Source organism: Anopheles darlingi, chromosome 3, assembly GCF_943734745.1.
Source record: "Anopheles darlingi chromosome 3, idAnoDarlMG_H_01, whole genome shotgun sequence".
NCBI lineage: Eukaryota > Metazoa > Arthropoda > Insecta > Diptera > Culicidae > Anopheles > Anopheles darlingi.
The window spans coordinates 11,672,984-11,693,275 of NC_064875.1; the positions used below are offsets into that span (position 1 = coordinate 11,672,984).

Below are 20,292 nucleotides of genomic sequence, written 5' to 3' on the forward strand. Positions count from 1 at the left end.
TTTTTTGGGGCGACCGAACCGAGCTCGTCGCTGGATCTCCTGGCTATAAATAGTAGTCGCGATCGCGATGTTTTTGGGGTGCGAATCGCAATATGCTCTTTAATGCTTTAATCAGCGAATGGAATCGCGAAAGTTGGGACCGGCAGCCGGGAGGAGTGGGGGTTTGCGGTGAAGAGGTGGATAAATATTTACATAAATCGAAACAAACAATGAACCACCACCACCACCACCACCAGGGCAGCAGGGAGGCCGGAAAAGCGAAGCAAGCGACGAGCTCCGTTTCTTGCTGATGGACGCTCGGTTTCGGATTTGATGATGAAGCCACTTCTCGGTGCCACTTCTCTCGAGCGAGCATCAAATTCACACCCAATCAATCAGTCGCACACTTCCCCTTCCCCTTCCTCTTCCTCTCACTCTCTGCTCGCTTCTTTCTCTCTAATAAACAGCATAAATTGTCAAAAACCCAAAACGGAAAAGGTGATGGATGATGCTGATGACGACGAGTGCGCGGGACTTCAACAACGTTCCGGAGTGCGTCAAGTGGGTGTTATTTGTTTTTTTCTCTCCGCTTTTCCTCTCGGCCAGCGTTGAACCACGTCGAGTGTCCTCCACATTGCGTTGCAGAGGATGTGGTATTGTGGGTCCTGTGGAGATGTGCAACCGCAACAGTCATTCAGTCACTCATTCAGTCAGTCTGGTCAATGTTTGGCTTTTTTTAAAACACTCCCACACCCCCCTGCTCTTTCTGCTCTCCTACCCCTGCATCCGGTTACCTCGATATCGATTACCACACGGGACATTATCTCTTCGTGAAGCGTCAAAGCATGGTTCAATGTTTTTTTTCCTTCCCCCTCTCTTTATGGTTGGTGGGTGGGGGTGGTGGCTGGTCCCTGGTATCTCCACCCCCCTGGTATGGTTGGGGGAATGCAGCACCGAACCGTTATCGTTATCACCTCGTTAATAAATGGCCACACCCGGCGTCGAGTCGACAAAATTAATCACCGCGTGGAGCGGGGGATGACACACAAGGGATGCGGGAGTACAGGGTGATGGGGTACATCTTCCTCCCTTCTTCCTACCGGACGAAAGTACTTCACTGATACGCGGCGGAGAGCGAAAGGGTGAATGAGTGAAGCGATAACCGCGAGTGACTAAGTGTCGAAGCCATTTCCGTTGAGCATAAATGGTGTGTACTCGGTGCATTCCGCAAAGCATGGCCACCCTTGTTTGATTGATCAGAAGCGAGCAGAAGCATCCGTTCCGGTAAATCATTACCACAGTACAAAATGGTGTCAAAATGGCAACAACAACAAAAAACTAAGGCGGAATTAATTCCAAGGAAGGCGTTGATAAGGCATTTCTTTCTTTATCAAATAAACATGCCAAAAACCCAACGGGCGGTAATCGGGCATTTGCTGGCGGACCGAATTCGGCTACTAATTCCAGCATTACATCGCACAAATGGCAGTATTTGGTATTTTTTTGGGTAAAATTACAACAAAGCAACCATTGCCAACGGTTTGCGTGCCACTTCACCATTCAAGTTGCGTTGCGTTGCGTTGCTGTTGTTGTTGAGACACACACACGTACCACAAATACCCAACAACAACACCTCAAAACACACGACACGCACCGTTCACTGGAGCCGTTTCCTCTCAAGTCGCTCTCTCTCTCTCTGTTATCAGCTTGTCAGCGATTGCGTCATCGAGCTGTCACCTCGCGTGAGTCTCGCGGAAGGTCGCGGATCCGGTCGGAATGGGCCGGAACAAAACACTGGCACACACACACACACACCTTGTGGCCACGTCTGCGCCACGCAATGATTATAAGGGACGGACGGCGAGGCCGGGAAACCATTACGAGAACCAAACCAACTCCCATATTCTCATCCAGCGCGACCACAACGTGAAAAACTTGAATTTAATTAATATTTATTTTGAAATCCCAACCACTGCAGAGAGGTTCTCGAGAACTCAACGAAAGGCAACGAACGCTGGAACCCCTCCGCACTAGGGGCCGTTAACCGACACTTTTCCAACCCGACGACCACGACGACGACGACGACGGAAAAGATGAAGCTGAAAATGGCCAAGAATCGCTGTAAATTACGAGCTCGAACAGCGAGAGACAGAGAGAACGATGGAGACGATCGCAATTGAATTACCACGTATGCTCGGATGGCGCCATTACTCACTCCGGGTTTGCTCGTTCAACGGAGAGAACGAGGGTTCTTGCGTTTGCCACGATTTTTTGTTGCCAACCACGAGCGACCCGTTAGAAGACAGATTTACAAAATGAATGACAACCATAAAACGTGTATACGTGCGTGTGAGTATGACCGACCGATCGACCACCATGCAAATCGCGACGCGACGATTTAATGGCGCACCATTTTGGGCATGCTAGACACTTCTTCTCTCCCTTCTTCTTCCTAGTTCCTAGTAGCAAGCAAGCACGCACGCATAATGGCGGAAGCTATCAGCTGGCAAAAGTGCAACAACCGCAATCAGCGCTGACGCCGATCGATGAAGTCATCTGAGCCGCCAGCTGACGGAACTGGATTCTAATGATCCAAGACCCAACGAGAACTCGCATTGCTCCATTCTTCACTGTCACGTTTTCACAAAGAGAGTCCGTCCGAGAATGTGTTGAAGTGAATAATTAAAAACACTCTCACGCGCACCGCACTCCAGCAGCGCAAGTGAAAGTGTAACGAAAATGGATGGGTTAAGCGCTGGGTTAATTTATTGGCCAGCACTCCGCTGTTCGGAAGTGCTGAAAATGGCGATTTTACAGACGTGCAAGCGAGCACCGAGCCAGCTCTGGCGTTTTGCATAAACATAGCGATAACATATTGCATTATCGTTGGACTCCCCCCGCGGAATGATGATTCATTGAAAAGAAGGGTTTGTTGTTTTTATTTAAAAAAAGGAACACACTGACAGCACAATGGTGGTCCACGAGGACTCTTCTCAAGTAGTAAGCATAATTCGCAGCATGTTTCGCCTTCGCCTCGGCACATTGTTTGAATGGGAGTGCAGGCAGCACCGTAAAGCGAAAGAGATTCATCATCATTTTCGGTGTGCAAATCGGATGTTTTGATTTTGTAAATATTTCAATAAAAAAATGGTTTACAAAACATCTCCCTCCCGAGGGAGAAGATAAATGGAATCTGCAACGTTTCTTTTTGGGGGTTTTCAAACAAAGCCGAGCAAAACGTCGTCTCTTATCTGCTGCAACGGTTTGTGCATTAGAACTGTTTTCAAACGAATGCCCTCTGCAGGACCTAGTAGTTAGCGCCCGCCAGGATGTTGTCGTTTTAACGATGGCGTGGCGTTTGCGTGATTTTTCTCCCAACCCGGTCAGGTCAGCCCCTTTTCGGTTCCTTCGCTCTTGGCCATTTCGTGCACATTTCCAAACAACATACGTGCTGACGACGCCCCTTGTGCAAAACGCTGAATCCCTCCAGGCCTCCACAGCAAGGCGTGTCACTGCAAAACGCTGAATAATTAATTATGAAACAACAGCAGCTTTGCCGGCAGCTTTGTAGCGTTTTGCATTCTCTATACAGTGGCAGCTCCAGCAGCAAGCAGTAACGGCAGGATAAGCAAATGGATCAACAGAACAACCAGTTAGCAGGGAGTTAGAGGGTTACAGGCACACAAAACGTGATCCTTAATCGTCCTAACAGGAGGTCTCTGTTTTTTTTTTACAGGACATGTTGCTCCCACCACTGGAACTGACGCTACGCGGCATAACGTAGCGTAAAGAATAGTTTTTTGTCGCTCGCTCGCTCGATAAGCGTTTGGTTGGTGGCGAGATTGGCTTAATTACTTCATCCGCCACGGCTGGCAGCTGCTACTGTTGGGCGCGACGCGACACAAATTCAACGATAAAAAGAAGCCTTTTTGTTCACGAAAAATATGTTCACCGTCTGGAGATAGTGTACACGGGCCGTGCCGCGAGGCAGCAAAGCCTGGGGTCTGTTTCACACTTTAGTCCAACCAGACCGTTAAGGCGGGAAATCGGGACGGATTTAATTAATTTATCAAGCGCAATTCGGAAGCCACCAGCAACACCAGCAGTAGCAGCAGCAGCAGCACCGGCAGCAAACAACCTCCATTTGCACATCGAGCATCGGGCATCATAAAATGGGGAATTTATGCACGAGATTACAACCGCAAGCCACCGCTTGAGCACGCCGATGTCATGGCGATTTGCAATTGGAAGTGAGTTCGATTAAAGTCATAAAATTCGCGTCGCGCGCCAATAAAAACGCGACGAATATAATTAGCCCGATTGTGGTGTGGTCTCGCTCCCACCCCTCCCGCGCGAAGGACTAGGTTCCCAGCGATAAATAATGTTACGTTGTGCTCACGGTTGTTGTGAAACAACATTTCGTAATGCGAGTACGAGTGGCCCCACTCGAAACATAAGTGGCCACCATCTCACCCCGTTTACCTTGCATTAATCATCGCTGACTGAGTTTAATGCAGCAGGCTTCATTGTTTCACGTGACAGCCAGCGATCGATGAATGTTCGGTGAGGAGATCATAGCAGCCACTCCTTGAACGCATGGGAACGAAGCGAAGTAGGTCATCGTACAAACGAAAGCAAAAATTCGCAAAAAAAAATCAGGTAGACCAATTGACTTTAAAACTCGAAAAATGCTCGCACACACACACACATACTGTCCAATAATCGGAGTGAATTACCACCGGCATCCTTTCCCCGCCCCTTCCCCGTTCTTGGGTGTCGCCAGTAAATGGAGAGTAAATAAAGTTCCAGATAAAATTGCTTTCGATTCGATGCAATCAGAACATCAGGGGCCACTCCGTGTTGAGTCGCGCCACCAGCTCGAGAGAGAAGCTTGTGGACCGAAGCAACCTCGACCGTATGTACCTCCTCGTCGGTCGGCTGGCCGGTAGTCGTAGACGACGTTTTGCCAATCCGATCGGTATCACGGAGTGCGCCCCAAATGCGTAGTCCACGTCGTTGTCGTCGTTGTCGTCGTGGTGCTTGCTCTTTGCGCGCTAAAGAGCTTGGCACGTCGCACGGTATTGGTGGCGGGAATGGCAATGAATAATGAAAAACAAACTTTCAAAGTAGCTTCACCCGGTTGCCAGCCCGTTCCGGCCCGGGGTCGGGATGATCATTGGATGCTGATTGAAGCATAAAAGCGAGAAAAATCGAACACCAAACCCAAGGGCTCGTAATCAGCACTTCACGAATCAGTAGGTTCTTTGGTGGAAGGTGATGGCGTTGTCGTGAACGCCATTTTGGCTTTGGGTTTTTGATAAAGTCATTAACTAGCGCGTACAGCAGCCAGCACGGGATTTTAAAGTTTAAGAGTTGAGTTTAAAGAGAAATTGGGATTTTTTCATAATATTTATTCTATTTAAGGAAACAAAATGTGACATAGCTCGTTACTTTTTAGTGATCGTCTCAAAATCCATCTTTGAAAAGACGATGTCCATCGCGCAACATAAAAACTAATGAACTGATCTTTTAATGGACATTCATTTTAAACACATTACTGCACCATATGGGCATCGAATAAGATACATCTTTGAAGGCACATTTTTCAAATTAAATACCATGGATGTAACTTTAAGTTAAACCTTTCACAAAATACTTATTCTGGAAAAGTTAATTTCTTGAAAAGCGTTAGTTTAATTAACCTTTTCTGGCTTGAATTATCCTTAAGCCCCCTTTAAGGGTGTCTACGACTTTAATGAAAATGTCACAATGGCGGTCCGCTGACTTCGCGAAATGAAATTCCTCGAAATTTATTCGCGGCTGCTGCTACACCATCAATCCTGCCAGTTCCGGACCCTGATAATCAATAATGTAATCGAGGAAGAAGGGGGCCAGAACATCGCAGTACCTTTTCCATGGTCGCCAAACTGGTCGCATGATGAGGTAACAGTGCGTTTTGGTGTCTGATGCCAAGTAACACCAGCAGCTGCAGCCGCGGGTACCAGGAGCGTGTGTTGCGTCGTTCGCGGTTCACTGCCACCAGTGGATGCAATTTAAATTTGATAATACATGCAAATGAGTGAGCCTGCCTCCCTTCCCTCTTTCCTCGAACACTCGAACGAGGAGGATCGCGAGCATCCCTCCACCGGGGGACGGGAACGTCGTTCTTACTTTTGGCATCGATTGCAACGTTGGCGGTGATGCTTCATTCCATGTAACCAGAGCAGCCACAATGTCATGCCTGCCAGCGAGCCAGCCAGGGAGGAAAGAACACACACACATGGAGGTACGGATGATTGCACAACCGGCCATCGGAGCACGGTTCTTCCCGGACCATCCCGTGGTATTTTCAGTCGTAAGTGGAAACAATCCGCGTTACATCGCTTCTCATCATGCGCGCGCCCACAGCGCATCGCATCGCATCGCATCACAGATAAAGTGTTGTTACGTCCTGTACCGTACACCACGTCCCTGGTATGCCAGACCCAAGAGACACGACGACGCAGAAAGTAAATTCAATTGAGTAAACAAATCCACTTCGACCAGGGCGGGATGGCATACAATTGCAGCGTTCCAGTGTGAGCATGATATGGAGTGCGTCGATGGCTGCTATTTGAAGAACAGTTTTCGGACAGCGTTAGGGAGTGATAAAAGTGTTTTAAATAAATTGCACCAAAGCTGAAGAGATACCGACAGACCGTATTTAAATTATTTAGAACATTATTGATACTCTACTCGCCATGCAATAAAAGCAGCTATTCCACGTTTGAAACCAACGCAACAATTTAATTTCACCGAGATGCCTGATCGGATCATGGAGCTGGAATTTAGAATGATTGCTACCGAGCACCTCTCTCTCCCTTCGCACAAGTGGGAGTTCATTGCAATGCCCTCTGAATTCCCTATTTCGCTAGAAATGCTCTAACTCTAGCGCAGCTCTAGCTAAATTCCCTTTCCAAGCGCTCGCACCGGCGTACTTGACCGTAAACAATTGATTTCCGGTGGTTTGCACCCCGTTGGCGCGATCAGCAACCAGCAGCCAGTGCTAGAGAATCGCTAGAAGCGATCATGGTGGTTGACGACGTTGATGTTACGTCGCTGCGTGTGGGGTGCGTGGTTTTTGGTGGAAAATGAGGCGTGTCCCCCACCCCCCGCCCCTTTACGCATTCGGTATCGTGGGCGCGTTTGTGAGCATAATTATGTGCATCATAAAATTGGAAGCGCATTTTGGCTGAAGCGGCTCGAAATTGGTTTGCATGCCCGGTTTGCGATTGGGATGCTGAGATTGGGAGTAATGTGGTGTACTTTATTGTGTGTAAGGTTTTTAGTGGAAAATCAACCAGCTAAATTATTGGTTAATAGTATTCGTTGAACGTGTAGCTGTAACACGCGTTGAAAGCTAATTTATTAAATCTTTAGCTCTGACTTTTAGTACAATCGGTCAGTACGCCAGTCGGTGAAACATTCACCGAATGTTGTGCAGAGTTCGATGTACTCCGGTAGTGTAATGCAATTGCAATGCTCCGTGCTGGCACAGGCCGTGCCAGGCAATGCTACGTGATTTATAATTTATTTGCACGACGTGCTAGCGTTCCGTGTGTGAGAACCGTTGACCACACACGACGCGATGGTGGCCACGGTGAAGCGATGGAATGAATAATTTCTGAGTCGAGTCCGTGCAGTCGGAGTCGAGAGAGTGAGTGGCGATAATTCCATAACTGATTTACAGCCAACGATTAGCGATGGTCGTTAGGCATTGATTAGCTACCGGGAAGCGCGAAACCAAGATTGTGTGCCCTGGAGGCAATCGAATTGCGTCCATTGAGTTCACGGTTTAATTGGCTGTACATAGATGTAACGAGTTGGTTGATCGCGTCAGCACAAAAACGAGCTTCTTGAATAGCTAAGATTACAGTTTGAGTCGTATAGAGTCCGGATTGGATTGCGTTACGATGACAAAATCCCTGGCATTGGCACGATTAGCTCTATATGATGATATGAAATGTTTCCGAGAAGACGTCATCAGTTGGTCTCAACTTCCGTAAGCGAGATTATTGATGCAATGAGGATAATATGGCTATTAAAATCCCAATATTATCAATAAAAGAAGTTTGTCAAAGTGTCCTTGGATCTCTTTACAGACAAGAAGCGAACGCGTACTAAAATAGTTGCTGTTGCTAAGGTAACTCAGAAAACTCGTGTGGACAAAAATGGCAAAAAACTTCGATAATTATAAAGGAGCACTTTTTTGATAATTCCTTTTGCTCGAAAGGATGACCATTTAATTACCCTTTTGCGATGTGATTCGCGGACTCCAAATGGCATATGCCGTTGCTCTAGCCCTTAAAAAAGCGCATAAGAAACATGATGAGAAATTAAAGTACCGATCGCAATTCAACAAGCAACGAGCAACCGTAAAGAATGTGTGGGGCGAGGAGCCAACGAGCCAGCCAGCCAGCCCTAGCCAGCCATAGCCACCGAAAATCATTGCCAGCCATAATGATAACGCGTTAATAACGATTTTCAAACTTTATTGTGTAAGCGGCGAGCATTTTATTGCCACTAATCTCGCGGAACAGAACCTAGAAAAACGGAAAAAGTGGAAGATGAAGCATAAAAAGAGAAAGAACAAGAAGAAGAGGAAGAAAAGGAAGCAGCTAGGGCCTTTTTGGTAAGCATAAACGGTCTTCTAGGCCGTGAGAAGCAACACCACACCAGACAGGAGAGTGAACACCAGATAACGACATAACTTTTTTGGTTGAATGCGCGGCTCCTTCCCCACGGCATGCGTGTTCATTCTCAAGCCTAGCCTCTTCCTAGCTACAGGGGGTGGGGGAGGAACCGTTTGGTGTTTTATCTATTTTCCAAAACGACGCGCCATACACACACACACACATACATACACAACATAAAACCTCCTCCTGTCCTGACAGCAATATTTTCGCTTCCAGTCAGTTTGTTTTTTCTTTTCTACAGTCCGCTTTCCGGCTCGAATTTTATGTTGCGAGGCCGCGAATTCGTGGTTCGAGATTTTCTCTCGTCTTCGCTTCTTTTCTTTGCTTTCTATTTTTCCTCCCAGCCAGGTCCTGACAGTCGAGCCAAGCTCTGATGGTTTGAAAATTGATATCGCGTTGATGGCCACGTCAGCAGCAGCAGCAGTCATATCCGCACGATGCGTCGGCACCGTTTTGTGGATCGGCCTGTACCGGCCTACGGTACGGTTTAGGACCTTCTTCTCTTCCTCACGCCACGCGCCTACAATGTTTGCAGCGAACCAATTACCGAAGGATTTGTTCCGTGGCAACTTTTGAACTGAACTGGATGGATCGGGATGATAGTCGGGACGTCTAGACAGGCGCGTCCACGTGCCTTGCCTACGGCGAGGGCCACTCGCCTTGTTGTGGTTTATGGTTCGGCGCGTTCTTCGTGGTCCTTTGGTTTCAGTGTTTTTTTTTGCTCTCTCCGGTGCCTCCGATTGCCAATTTCCCCCCCCGGGGCACACAATATGTAACAGTATGCCGGCATCCAAGTCGCCAATGGCAGGATTCGTTGAATCGGAAAACAACAAGCGCGTGCTTAGATCGATATAAACAAAAAAAAAAGAAGCAAACATGCTGACCAATCGAGCAGAACGGAACTGCAAAACCCCCCTCTTGGAGGAAGGGGGCCAAAAGCGAGAAAATAAAACAAACCAAAAACCGATCCGACGACGATCCGGAGATAAAACTTTAACGGACCATTTTCAAACGCAAACAGAAGTGGGAAGGGTACGCGGAAAAGGAATGCTGCTGCTGCTGCTGCCAACGGGTCAAAGCATACTGTGAGCGCTGCAACAAGCATAAGCCGCTATGGGTTGCGCCATGGGCTGACAGCATAATATTTTGAGTCCATTTTATCTGCCAGCACGGGAAGCAGAGATGGATGGAGAGAGTGAGAGAGAAAGATGAAGAGATGAAGAGTTAGTAAAAAATGCATGAAGCCAATTCTGCTGCTCCGATGCACGCCGGACATTCATTCTGTTCGGTTCGTTTCGTGATGCTCTTGGAATGCCGCTGGAGCGCGATGGCGACGATCATTCGTATCTTTTAGTCGCATTTTTTCAAAAAATTGTCAACTGAACCTTCTGCTTCCCGTTTTCGGCGTTGACCTGTCCGGGTTCCGGAAAATACCCGAATTAGCCGAGGAATCGGTGACGATTTGGCTTTTTTCGCTGGTCCTGGAGGCCACCACAGGCGCCCCCACGTCATCAATAATCAATCGTGTGACGCAAATCAACGCAAACACTGCATACGCTTCGTACGCTTTCCGTTGCACGCTTTCCACGCTCCGGTCGAGAACGTTCGCTTGCAGAGTGCGCCGGCAGAGTATTCATAATTTACATCCACTAACCGGGCTGCCGGACACTTTTCGGACACCCAAAAACGGGAACGTGAAAGGTTCTATGGCGGACACTTATTATCCAATTACGACACATTAGCCCGATCCCGGGCGGGGAGCACGCTACGCAACAGACGTCGTCGTGCTCCAAAAAAAAACACTGCTGCCGGCGAGATGTTTGGCAGCGTTTCAACGGCACGGCACGAACATGCGCCGGGTCAAGCCAATAAACCGCAATTAACACCCTCTCCTGCCCCGGTCTCGGCTTTAGAGGCGCCGAATACCGACCTCGAAGTGTCTGGCTGTGGCCAAAGAAGTTTTGTGAATGGCGGCGCGTAACGAATGACCTCTTTTCTCAAACGGAATTCTCAACAATGTTGCTGGCGTGGCGTGGAGAAATCACAAGACCCATCCCTAAAGGTTCTAATGAGCTGAAAAGGAACGAATTTTACAAGACAAAGAGAGCGAAGCATCGGTTCCAATTAGCGCCGAACCGGTTCGGTAAATTTGCGAATCGCGATAACGCCGTCTAGACCTGGGAGAAGTGTCCACTTAATGTCACCAAAGGCTGATTTGTGTGTGTGTGTGTGTCGGTGTTCGTTGGGTGTGAAAAATGACGCCAAATGGCGCTGGCATCAAATTGGATCGTAGCCGCAAATTTGCGAGTTTATTTTTTTGGGATGTACAAATAACAGCCGACAAATTATCATCTCGCTGTTGATGCTTCAATTATTATGACTCACACAACAATGTGCTGCTACATTGCTAAGACCTATTAGCGACCTCTTGAATTGAGCTCATTCTGTAGTAGTGATTCTATCCGGGGTATCTGCCTGGCATCGTTATCCGAAACGTTTTAAAGCCCCATTAGGGAGCATTTGTACATTTGCATCGGACGGATCCACAGTCCAGTCCACAGCAACAACTCCCTCGTGCTGCAGCCAAAAAGTTTGTTTCTTAACCGATTGTAGGTGCTAAATATTTAAACGATCCGCATAGTGTGCCAAGCAGCATCCAGGAACATAGATGAAGAGAGAGGTGTAGAGAGAGAGAGCAGAAAGGCAACTTTGCCAACTCCTTCACCAACTTTTCGGTCAACTTGCAAGGCGGTACTGATATTTTTCTGAAGCCAATGGAGGGCCCGGGGGGGAGATGAAAGTTTTCCTTCCTCTCTACTCCTCAAATCCCTCCCCCGCCCCTCATTCAAATCGAATCCAATGCGGGGAGCTCGAAGCCTGAAGTCGAGTCGAGTTGTTGTTAGTTTTTCGGATGCTCGGCGGAAACTACGGAAACCCAATTTCCCTTGGACCTCGAACCGCCTTCTTCCGTGTTGTGTGTGTGTGTGTTTTCGGGTTTTACGCTTCAACGGCCCCTCCCCACCGATGGACCTCCCCATCCTAAACGATACCCTCTCCAGGTGAGAAAAGTGTCTTGCTTGTACCAAATAGTTGGGACCGAGGCCCCGTTTTCCGCCCTTTCGTTATCTCAACAACAGCAACAGCACGTTCGACGACACAACACCCTGGAAGGTGCAGCCGTGTTTCTGAGGCGTAAAAATGTCTTCGATTGTCTACGGAGAGAGTGTACTTTATGCTTCGCCGCAGTGTACACCGCAGGTGTATTGGTTTCCGGTTTTCCGGTTCGGTTCCCCGGGGGTTTTTGGAGAGTAACTTCAACTGCTTCCACTGGCTATTGCTTCGAGTGCCAGCCAGCACCAAGAAGTCATCACATATTGCTTATTGGGTGCTATATTACGGACGTAGGTAAAGTGTCTCGCCCGTTGTGTCGACATTAAAGCTGCAACGGTTTGCTGCAGCAGATGTCGGAGTACTTCAGATACTCCCCTCCCCCCGGGGGGGTTCATCAATAAACAAACAAATGATGATCCACTCGAGACACTCCCAGAAGAAGTCTGCTTGTTATGTGCCCCAAAAAAAAGGTGTTTATCTTGAAGCGCAGAAGCGCGCAGGAATGCCTTCACAGTAAAGCGAAAAAAACGTCTCTCTTCTACATCACAAAACGCCATGCAGAAGACCACAAAATGCCTCTTCAACAATCGACGTATTTTCATCGACGTAAAACATAAAGCACAAGCAGCAGCAGCAGCAGCAGCAACGGCAACAGTAGTAACAAGTCTCAATAACGAGACTGAACCTCATTGACCTGAGGCCATGACCATGGCCAGTACCATGCCTCAGTAAGCAAGTCTCTCTCCCTCGCATCTATTTACATATCGCGTCGATAATGGACCGCTACCAGCAGCAGCAGCAACAGCAGCAGCAGCAGCAGCAACAGAAGCAGAAGCGACCGGTCGGTCGGTATGTTTGCATTTCATTAGGTGTTGACTTTTTTATTAGAATACACCGGACCGGCCGGGAGTATCCAGCAACGACGACCGAAGACCGGACCGCCAGTCGCCAGTCGTCAGAATAGTCAGCAGCCTATTGCATTCCCACGGCCACTGTGTGTGTGTGTGTGTGTTCTGGTGGTGGTTTCGACCTGGTACCTGGTGCTCCACACAACCACCGCTCGCTAATATCCTTCCTATCAACATGGAGAGCGCCTCCCGTGGGTTATGCAATGGTGCTGTGGTCGAGGCCGATCGATCCGGCATATGCTCCGGTATGCACGAGGCGTGGTGGCTCGCAGGTACTCAGCCCTCACCATTTTTTTTTTCTACGTTTAGCTTTCCCAGCACACGGGCAGGAATCACGACTGCTGCAGGCTTCGCCTACTGTTGACCAACGTAACATGTAACGCGAGATTTTTGCTTTCGCTGCAACCTCACCTTCTGTGTGTGTGTGTGTGTGTGTGTGTGTGTGCAGTAGTAGTAGAGCATCGATCGGCCTCCTACCATTTTTACCGTGCAGTAGTAGTAGGCCAGACAGCAATGTGCACCGACCAATAAAACCGTTGCAATCGATCAACGTAGGCACATTAATGGCCGTTCGCTTGGGCGACACAGAAGCCCAACTCTGTTCGTGCAGCCCAGGGGTTGTGTATAGTGGTTGTGAAAGGTGTTTTTAATCGTTTTTAATCGATGATGCAGCAGCAGCAGAAGCAGACTGCGGAGAACTTCCTCTTCGCAGTTGATTCGAGTGCCGTGATGTCGTGTGTTGTGATTAAAATAACACATTTTATGATCCAGACGAGGAAACCTTCAAGCAAATATGTGCCCTTGAATGGCGGCACTGAAGACAAGGTTGCAATCATCTAGGGAGGCGTCGAAGGATTCACTTAACAGCTCTTCACTCTCTTAGACCAAAAGATGACGGAACGCCCTAACGTCTTAATGGTTAATGAGAAGACCGAGAGTGTGTCAGTAATTATTTCAGTGATCTATTAACCAATGGAGTCCATGCCCTTCGATCGGCTAGTACACGCACCAAGATGCATTCCTCGATACACACTGCACGGAAGCACACTAGAGAAACAGCTACAAACCGTCCCGTGCGTGCGTCCTTGCGCCACACAATTAAGTACAAATCATTTGCTCTCGACTCGACGGACGCGGACGCAGAATCTGCGGTTTTGACAGTCGTGAGTCACGAGTGGTGTTCGCCCAAGTGGAACAACACGCACTGGAAGCGGGCCCACTAACGTCTTCTGACACTGACAGACAGGTCGATATTAATTATGGCAGCGCGCGCCCGCGTCCCGCTCGCGGTTTATGATAAACGCCATGCCAACGTCGGTGGGCGGGAGTGCATCCATTATGCAGATGAGATCGCGGAACGCAGCATCCGGAACGTGTTTGTTTCTGGATGGATGTTAAAGTAATTTAATCCCGAGTCCCGCTTTTCCCGGTCGAGGTCGGTCAACGAAGGTTGACTTTTCGGCGGAAAATCAACGGTACCGCGGGGGGAGGGGGACCGGGGATCGAGGTGGTGTATCGAGTTCCGCATACACCACCCGAGGGGGACACATACAATTCAATCGAACATTGAACACATCGAACTCAACCGCAACAACGATGTGCGAGTTGTTGATGTTGTTGTTGAAGGTCCCGGTGTGCTGCCCTCGGGAATGAATATTGCACTCGATCCAGCACCGCCAATTGTTCGTAGCTCTTGGCTTGGCCCAATTCCGGACTTCCATTCCGGCGAGCTCACATTTCGCGAAACAAATACTGAGCGCCTTAATGCAGTTTTCCCGAACGCCCAAAGGCGAAATTCGGATACGAAATTCCATGCAATTCGGAACCGAAACGCCGGGAGGAAAACATTTACAAATGCAATTGAGTGTGCATTATTGTGTGTGTGTGCGTGTCCGGTGAAGCAGCGAACGCGGGGGGAGATTGGCTTTTATTTTATTGACGGAATCGTCGAACGGGATTCAAAATGTCCGGCATTCCCTTTCCAACGCCACCTGGGGGGCTGGTAATTGTGAGGAAAATTATTTCATTCCCCAGTGGACGAAAGGGTTCTCTAGGGTGTCAGCCGATTGGCCCGGCCGGATTGTTCCGATTTGACAAGGGCCAAGGGCCAGACCGAGCCGCAACATTCCCGCCCGTGCTGCATTCCCGTGACGCACTGCAGTAAAGCGGATTGGATTTTCGGGGGGGGGGAAAACAATTTTCACATTTTCATTGCAATTGCAACCCACGAAACGGAGAGAATAAGAGGGAGAGTTGTTTGTTTGTTGCAGACGATGATCGGTGGATTGATATGGCCCTTGGTGTTCCTCTTACCTTATTTGTGTTCACGCCGTGCTGATGTTATTGCAGTTGAACTCCTGGACCTGATGCTACGATGCTTTAGGTTCTCGATCAGAACGCGTCTGCTTCACTGATACAGCAGGTTAAGCTACACTTTTTTTTAAGGGAAACCTTTTTCCAGCACCTTTTACTATGCTCTTCAACTTTCAACTTCAATTTTCTTTCAAGCACACTGTGCGATCTGACGCATACACACACACAACGGAGATGGGATTCACTTTGAGACTTCAGCAACTCCGCAGCGAAATACTATTCAAAGCCGCTACCTTTTCGCAAACTTTTCCGATGAAACAAACAAAAACGCAAACACTCTAACACTTGAAACTAAACACTAGATAGCGGAGCATTGGCTCGACTCTTCACCATAATTCACAAACAATTTTCTGAAGCACTCAGCATCAACACTATTAGCCGCCGAGTAAAGGACACCACGATCGCTGCAGAGAAAATAATGAGGATTATAATAAAATGCCAAAAAACATAAGAAAACTTCGCTTTGATTCGGTTTTTATGAACACTTGATGCTCGAACAGACACGCGTCACGATTTCTCGGGTCCTTCGAGCGGGTCTTCGTCCTTGAGACCAACACGAGGAAACAACAGTTAGCGGAGTAGAGTTCGTTTTCCTCCTTTGCGAAGAATTTCCTCAAAATATTTGAAGGCGTAGGCGAAATAGCGATATTGGTAATTCGATGTTATGCTGGCAGCCGACCGCTCACTGGTATTTGGAAGATTAAAAATAATTAAAAACCCGGGAAGCCGTCAATTAGCTTCCATCAATCGATTGGCAAGGCATTTTATCCGCTCCTCTCCAAAACCATCCAAGGGGGGCCACGAAACCAAGGCGCTGAACCTGAACCTTTCTCCGGTATACGCTCTCTCCTTTTCTCTCTCTCTCACACGGCATTGCCAGGAATCCTTTGAACCCCCCTGGTGGGGTTTGGAATGTTTGTCCCGGTTTGATGGCTAACAATCCACGCGCCTGAAATCGATATTTTCGCAACCAGCTGGAAGCGAGCAGCACGAGCACGAAGGTTCGTTTGAAGTGGGAGCACTGAAATGTGGGCCAAGGGACGTCTCCCACTCGCTGCGCTGCCCGATGCTCGATCAATTCCACTCAATCTAATCCCGGGTCCCCCCGGGCAGGGTACAGGTCAACAATGGCACATTAACCTTTCGTTGCTGTTTGTTTTGTTAATTTGCGTTCAATTTTCTCCATTTTCTTATCCGAATCTTGTATCCTTTGCAGGTCATTTGCAGTTTATCGTAGACCAAATAAAAATGCCAACACACAACACACCGGGTAGCATAACTTCACTTTAGCATTCAGAAAGGGAGCATATTTTTAGCTCCCTTCACGAATAATGGTGTGCCTGCCAACGGATGTCATAGAGTTGAGCAAAACAAGCACCCGTGCGATGAGGCTGACATAGTAGTAGGCTAGCTCCAAACGCCGGCTCCAATGCACACTCAGATACACACACGCAGACATACAAACACGCGCGCATGTACGACGAAGCAAGCCAGAGGGGCAAACACAACCAGTTGGAGCCCACTTTCAGCTTGACTTGGATGACGCATCCGTACACCACATTGCGTATAGGCTCAATGACCCACAGCAACGTACACACACACACAGAGGCACGGGCTGGGGGCTCTCGCACACGTTCGAGTGTGGGCACGCACTGGCGCTAGTGCGCTGTCTGCCATCATCATCATCATCATTGATCGAACTCCATCATCATCATCATTGATCGATCGTACGGTTGCCTTTCACAGCACTACCACTACCTTCGATTCGTCGTCGTTTGCGCCCGGTATCGCACATCACCAATGCGAACAAGAGAGATAACGCACGCAAGAAGACAACAGTGAAAAGTGAAGAACGCGAACACACCCCGATGCTGTGGCTGGTGTTGCTGGTGCCGGTTGTACCGGTTGTGGTTGCTGCACAGAAGAACCGCCGAACTGACCTTTAGCTTGCAGCGCTTTTCGCTTGATAGCGAATGATGGGGACACCCCAAAATAAAACAAACACACACACACGAGCGACACGCGCGCGAGCTTGACGTTCGATTGTTCGATTACTGCCGTGGGTTTTGCAACGGATACGCCACGGATACGACACCGACGCGACGTAGCCTCCGGTTCCGGTACCGACCGTTCTGAAAGCACGCGGCGAACTAAAACAGGGGGGACGGTTTAAGCCACTCCGTCGTCGTCGACGCACACAGACGCACCAACAAACCCTGTTCCAGTTTCCACGAACGTTTCACCACAAATACTCTCGCGTGCGCTCTCGCTCTCGGTCTCGGTCTCTCTCTGTTGGTAGTCTCTCTGTTTCTGAGAACTATCTCTCTTTGATTGAATCGTCCAGCCGGAGAGAGATGGAAAGCGAGAGCATCGTGGTTTGTTTATGTGGCGTCTCCATGTTTCATGTTTTTGCGAGCAACACGGAGACAGTGTGCATCGTTGTTGACGGCGGCTCCATTCTTCGGGGGCAAATGTGGAATGGTTCGTCGCATCACAGGCACAACATCATCGCATGTGGAATCATTAACTCCGGGCGGCAAAACTCATTTTGACAGTTCGCATCCTCGCGTTCGGGCGCCTCCATTTCATTGGCTTGCTTTGATGAGTAGGAAAATTTTGAGAACGCTGATGATTTTGACCACTTTAAAAGCGTGGGAACTGAACTAGCGAGAAATCGATTGACCGATGCCCTTGGTGCTCTTTGCTTCTCGCTTCATGATTCCGATGCCGATCATCAATCGATCGTCCTTTGAAGAACCGCCGAGTTTTCCGTTTGATGTTTCCTGGAATCGAATGCAACTAATGAACGTATCCGTACCGAGTGGGAACCAATTAGAATGCTGTGCCTGTGGTGCTGGTCGGTCGGAACCGGGAGCACGGCATAGTGAGCATGTTGATAGTTTTATGAGTAGCGTTGTTCGATAGCAATTAAAAGTTAATTACAGAACAGAATATGAAATATTCGATTCAAATGATGATTTCTTTACCTCTTCCGTGGTGTTAGTCGATGCAAGGGACGGTGTTTTGATGCTGTAGAGAAACGGTTTTTTTTAATTAAATTATTGGTCAAGCTGGAATGTTAGATTTTTAATATTTTAACGCCGGTTAGCTCATCTCATCCTTCATACCAGAGCTTAGAATGGTTCCTGTTGATGCGTTTCGAGGTGATTGATATCCAACAGATGGTTCCAGGCCGTCCTTTTCAACAGTTTAATCATCTTAACGTCTCGGAACACCATCTCAGTAAAGGTCTGGTCCTAGCTCGTCGGATTGAACGCTAGCCGCACACTTTGCACAATCAATAACACAGAGACAATGCATCCTTTTGCGGGTGGAGGAGCACCAAGGGAACGTTTCGTTATCATCGCATTAAGATGCGAAAGTCACGTAATCAGACTCTGTAAAATTACGAACGTGATCAAACCGAACCGGCTCCAGTGGCCAGCTAGGCCTTTCGGCCTAGAAGACCGGAAGAGTATCGCACATAAAACACCGTTACGCACGTTAGTGTTGGGTCCAGGGAAAAGGGTTTTCGCAATGGAATCCCTGGCCCCCCTGGCCAGGCCAGTCGCCAACCCCTGTAATGGTCAACCATCGATGTAATCGAGTCCATTATAGGCCCCTTCTCGTTCCAAACGGCAAAAAACCTACAGGATGAGTTTCCTTGGGCGGCCTTGGGCCCTTTAACCCCGCTGTTGTGCTGCGTGATACTGCTGCTGGGTACCTCCATGCACCGTCAGTCAGTTGAGCGCGATGGTTTGCGAGAGATAAGCGGCAATCGTGTGCGAACCAGCCCTCCAATGGGATGGAGGAGTTGAATATGAATAGTTATTGGAATATTCCGTATGTATGTGTGTGTGTGTGTGTGTGTGAGTGCTGGGGAGAGTAGCGATCGTATTCAGGACACTAAATGTGTGTCAATGGGTCTCGGCTCGGGCTTGGATATGATGTCTACGGGGATTACGGAATCGATGGAATGCCAGAAGAGAGAGAGGCAGAGTGAACGGCCACACACCCGGGGCCTCGTTATCTCGTAACGGCCAACTGGGCCACGCAATCTGCTGGGAATTAATTTCCCAAGATATTCTCCATCATCTCCATGATGATGATGATGATGATGGTACTGCAGTTAGGAAACAAACCCTTTATTCAATCACTTGGGATGTGCTTTAAAGCCTCGAAGTAGATCAAGATTTTGCGTCGTTTCCATTTTCCGAAAGCAAAATTTCGATTGAATAGAATTTAAAATAACTTCCTATTACTTTCTACAATTTTAATTAATTTCGACAAAGTATTTGTGAAGCTTATCAACACCTTCGCTAAGTGACGTGGCAAAAGCTTTTTCATTCCCCTTCCCTGATTACAACTGTAATGGAAAGTTAAATACAAGAAAAACCTAATCTCCACTCAACAACAGCCATTATGCAACAGGTTTTCCATGTTCCCAGGGTTGCAGCATGAAACGTGGTGCCTGTCCGGAGCTGGGGGTTAGGCAAAAAACTTTTGCCAACGAGCAATTTAATGAATGTGAACAAATTTCAAATTTTCTCAATTTCCCGAACGCATAGCGGTGTTGCACACCGAGCAGACGCACCTGTGGGACGGTAACGTCTGTTACTGCATCCGGTAGCGCTCGTCCGGTAAAACTTCCAGTCCAATGTGGACACCTCCGAAGCGGGGCGGATGGTGTCATGTTTAGCCAAAATGGAAATGATTACAAAGATTAATTAAGAATTGTTCCTGTTGCTTTACGATAATGGAGTGAGGAGCAAATCATTTTGAGCTGCAAGTAAATGATAGTAACATTATCGCTAAGTCAAACTGTCAAAATGAGATTTAATTGAAGTTGTTATCGTGTATGAGCATAGTTAAGATGGAAGACATTTATTTCACATCAATTTTAAACTTTATTAACTCGCAGTAATCCTTTTTGACATTTGTTTTAGCAGCTCCCGGCAAGGCACATTATGAGTCTACTATACGACTGTTGTATAACCAAACATTTTACGCTTGAAAATTGTGGGGAACAATATTAATCGATTCAAATTGATTTGCAAAAAAAAAAGTAATCTTCTTATTTCTTTTATTTATGAACTAGTCGTTTCTTTTATTTATGAATTGCGTAAATATTAAGCGCTTAATTAAAAGTTTCCAGCAAACTATCGACATTTTCCAGCAAATGAAAG

The 20,292-nt window shown here is 47.9% G+C and overlaps 1 protein-coding gene across 1 annotated transcript in view; it reads right to left on the reverse strand.

Moving 5' to 3' along the window:
* The window catches only part of LOC125956046 (fat-like cadherin-related tumor suppressor homolog), a 200,146-nt gene extending 182,929 nt beyond the window's left edge, over positions 1 to 17,217 (reverse strand). Inside the window, 2 exon segments of the mRNA XM_049687524.1 lie at positions 15,047 to 15,510; positions 17,047 to 17,217. The gene's annotated coding sequence lies outside the window, so the exon portion shown is untranslated.
* Between the last annotated feature and the right edge of the window lie 3,075 nt (positions 17,218 to 20,292).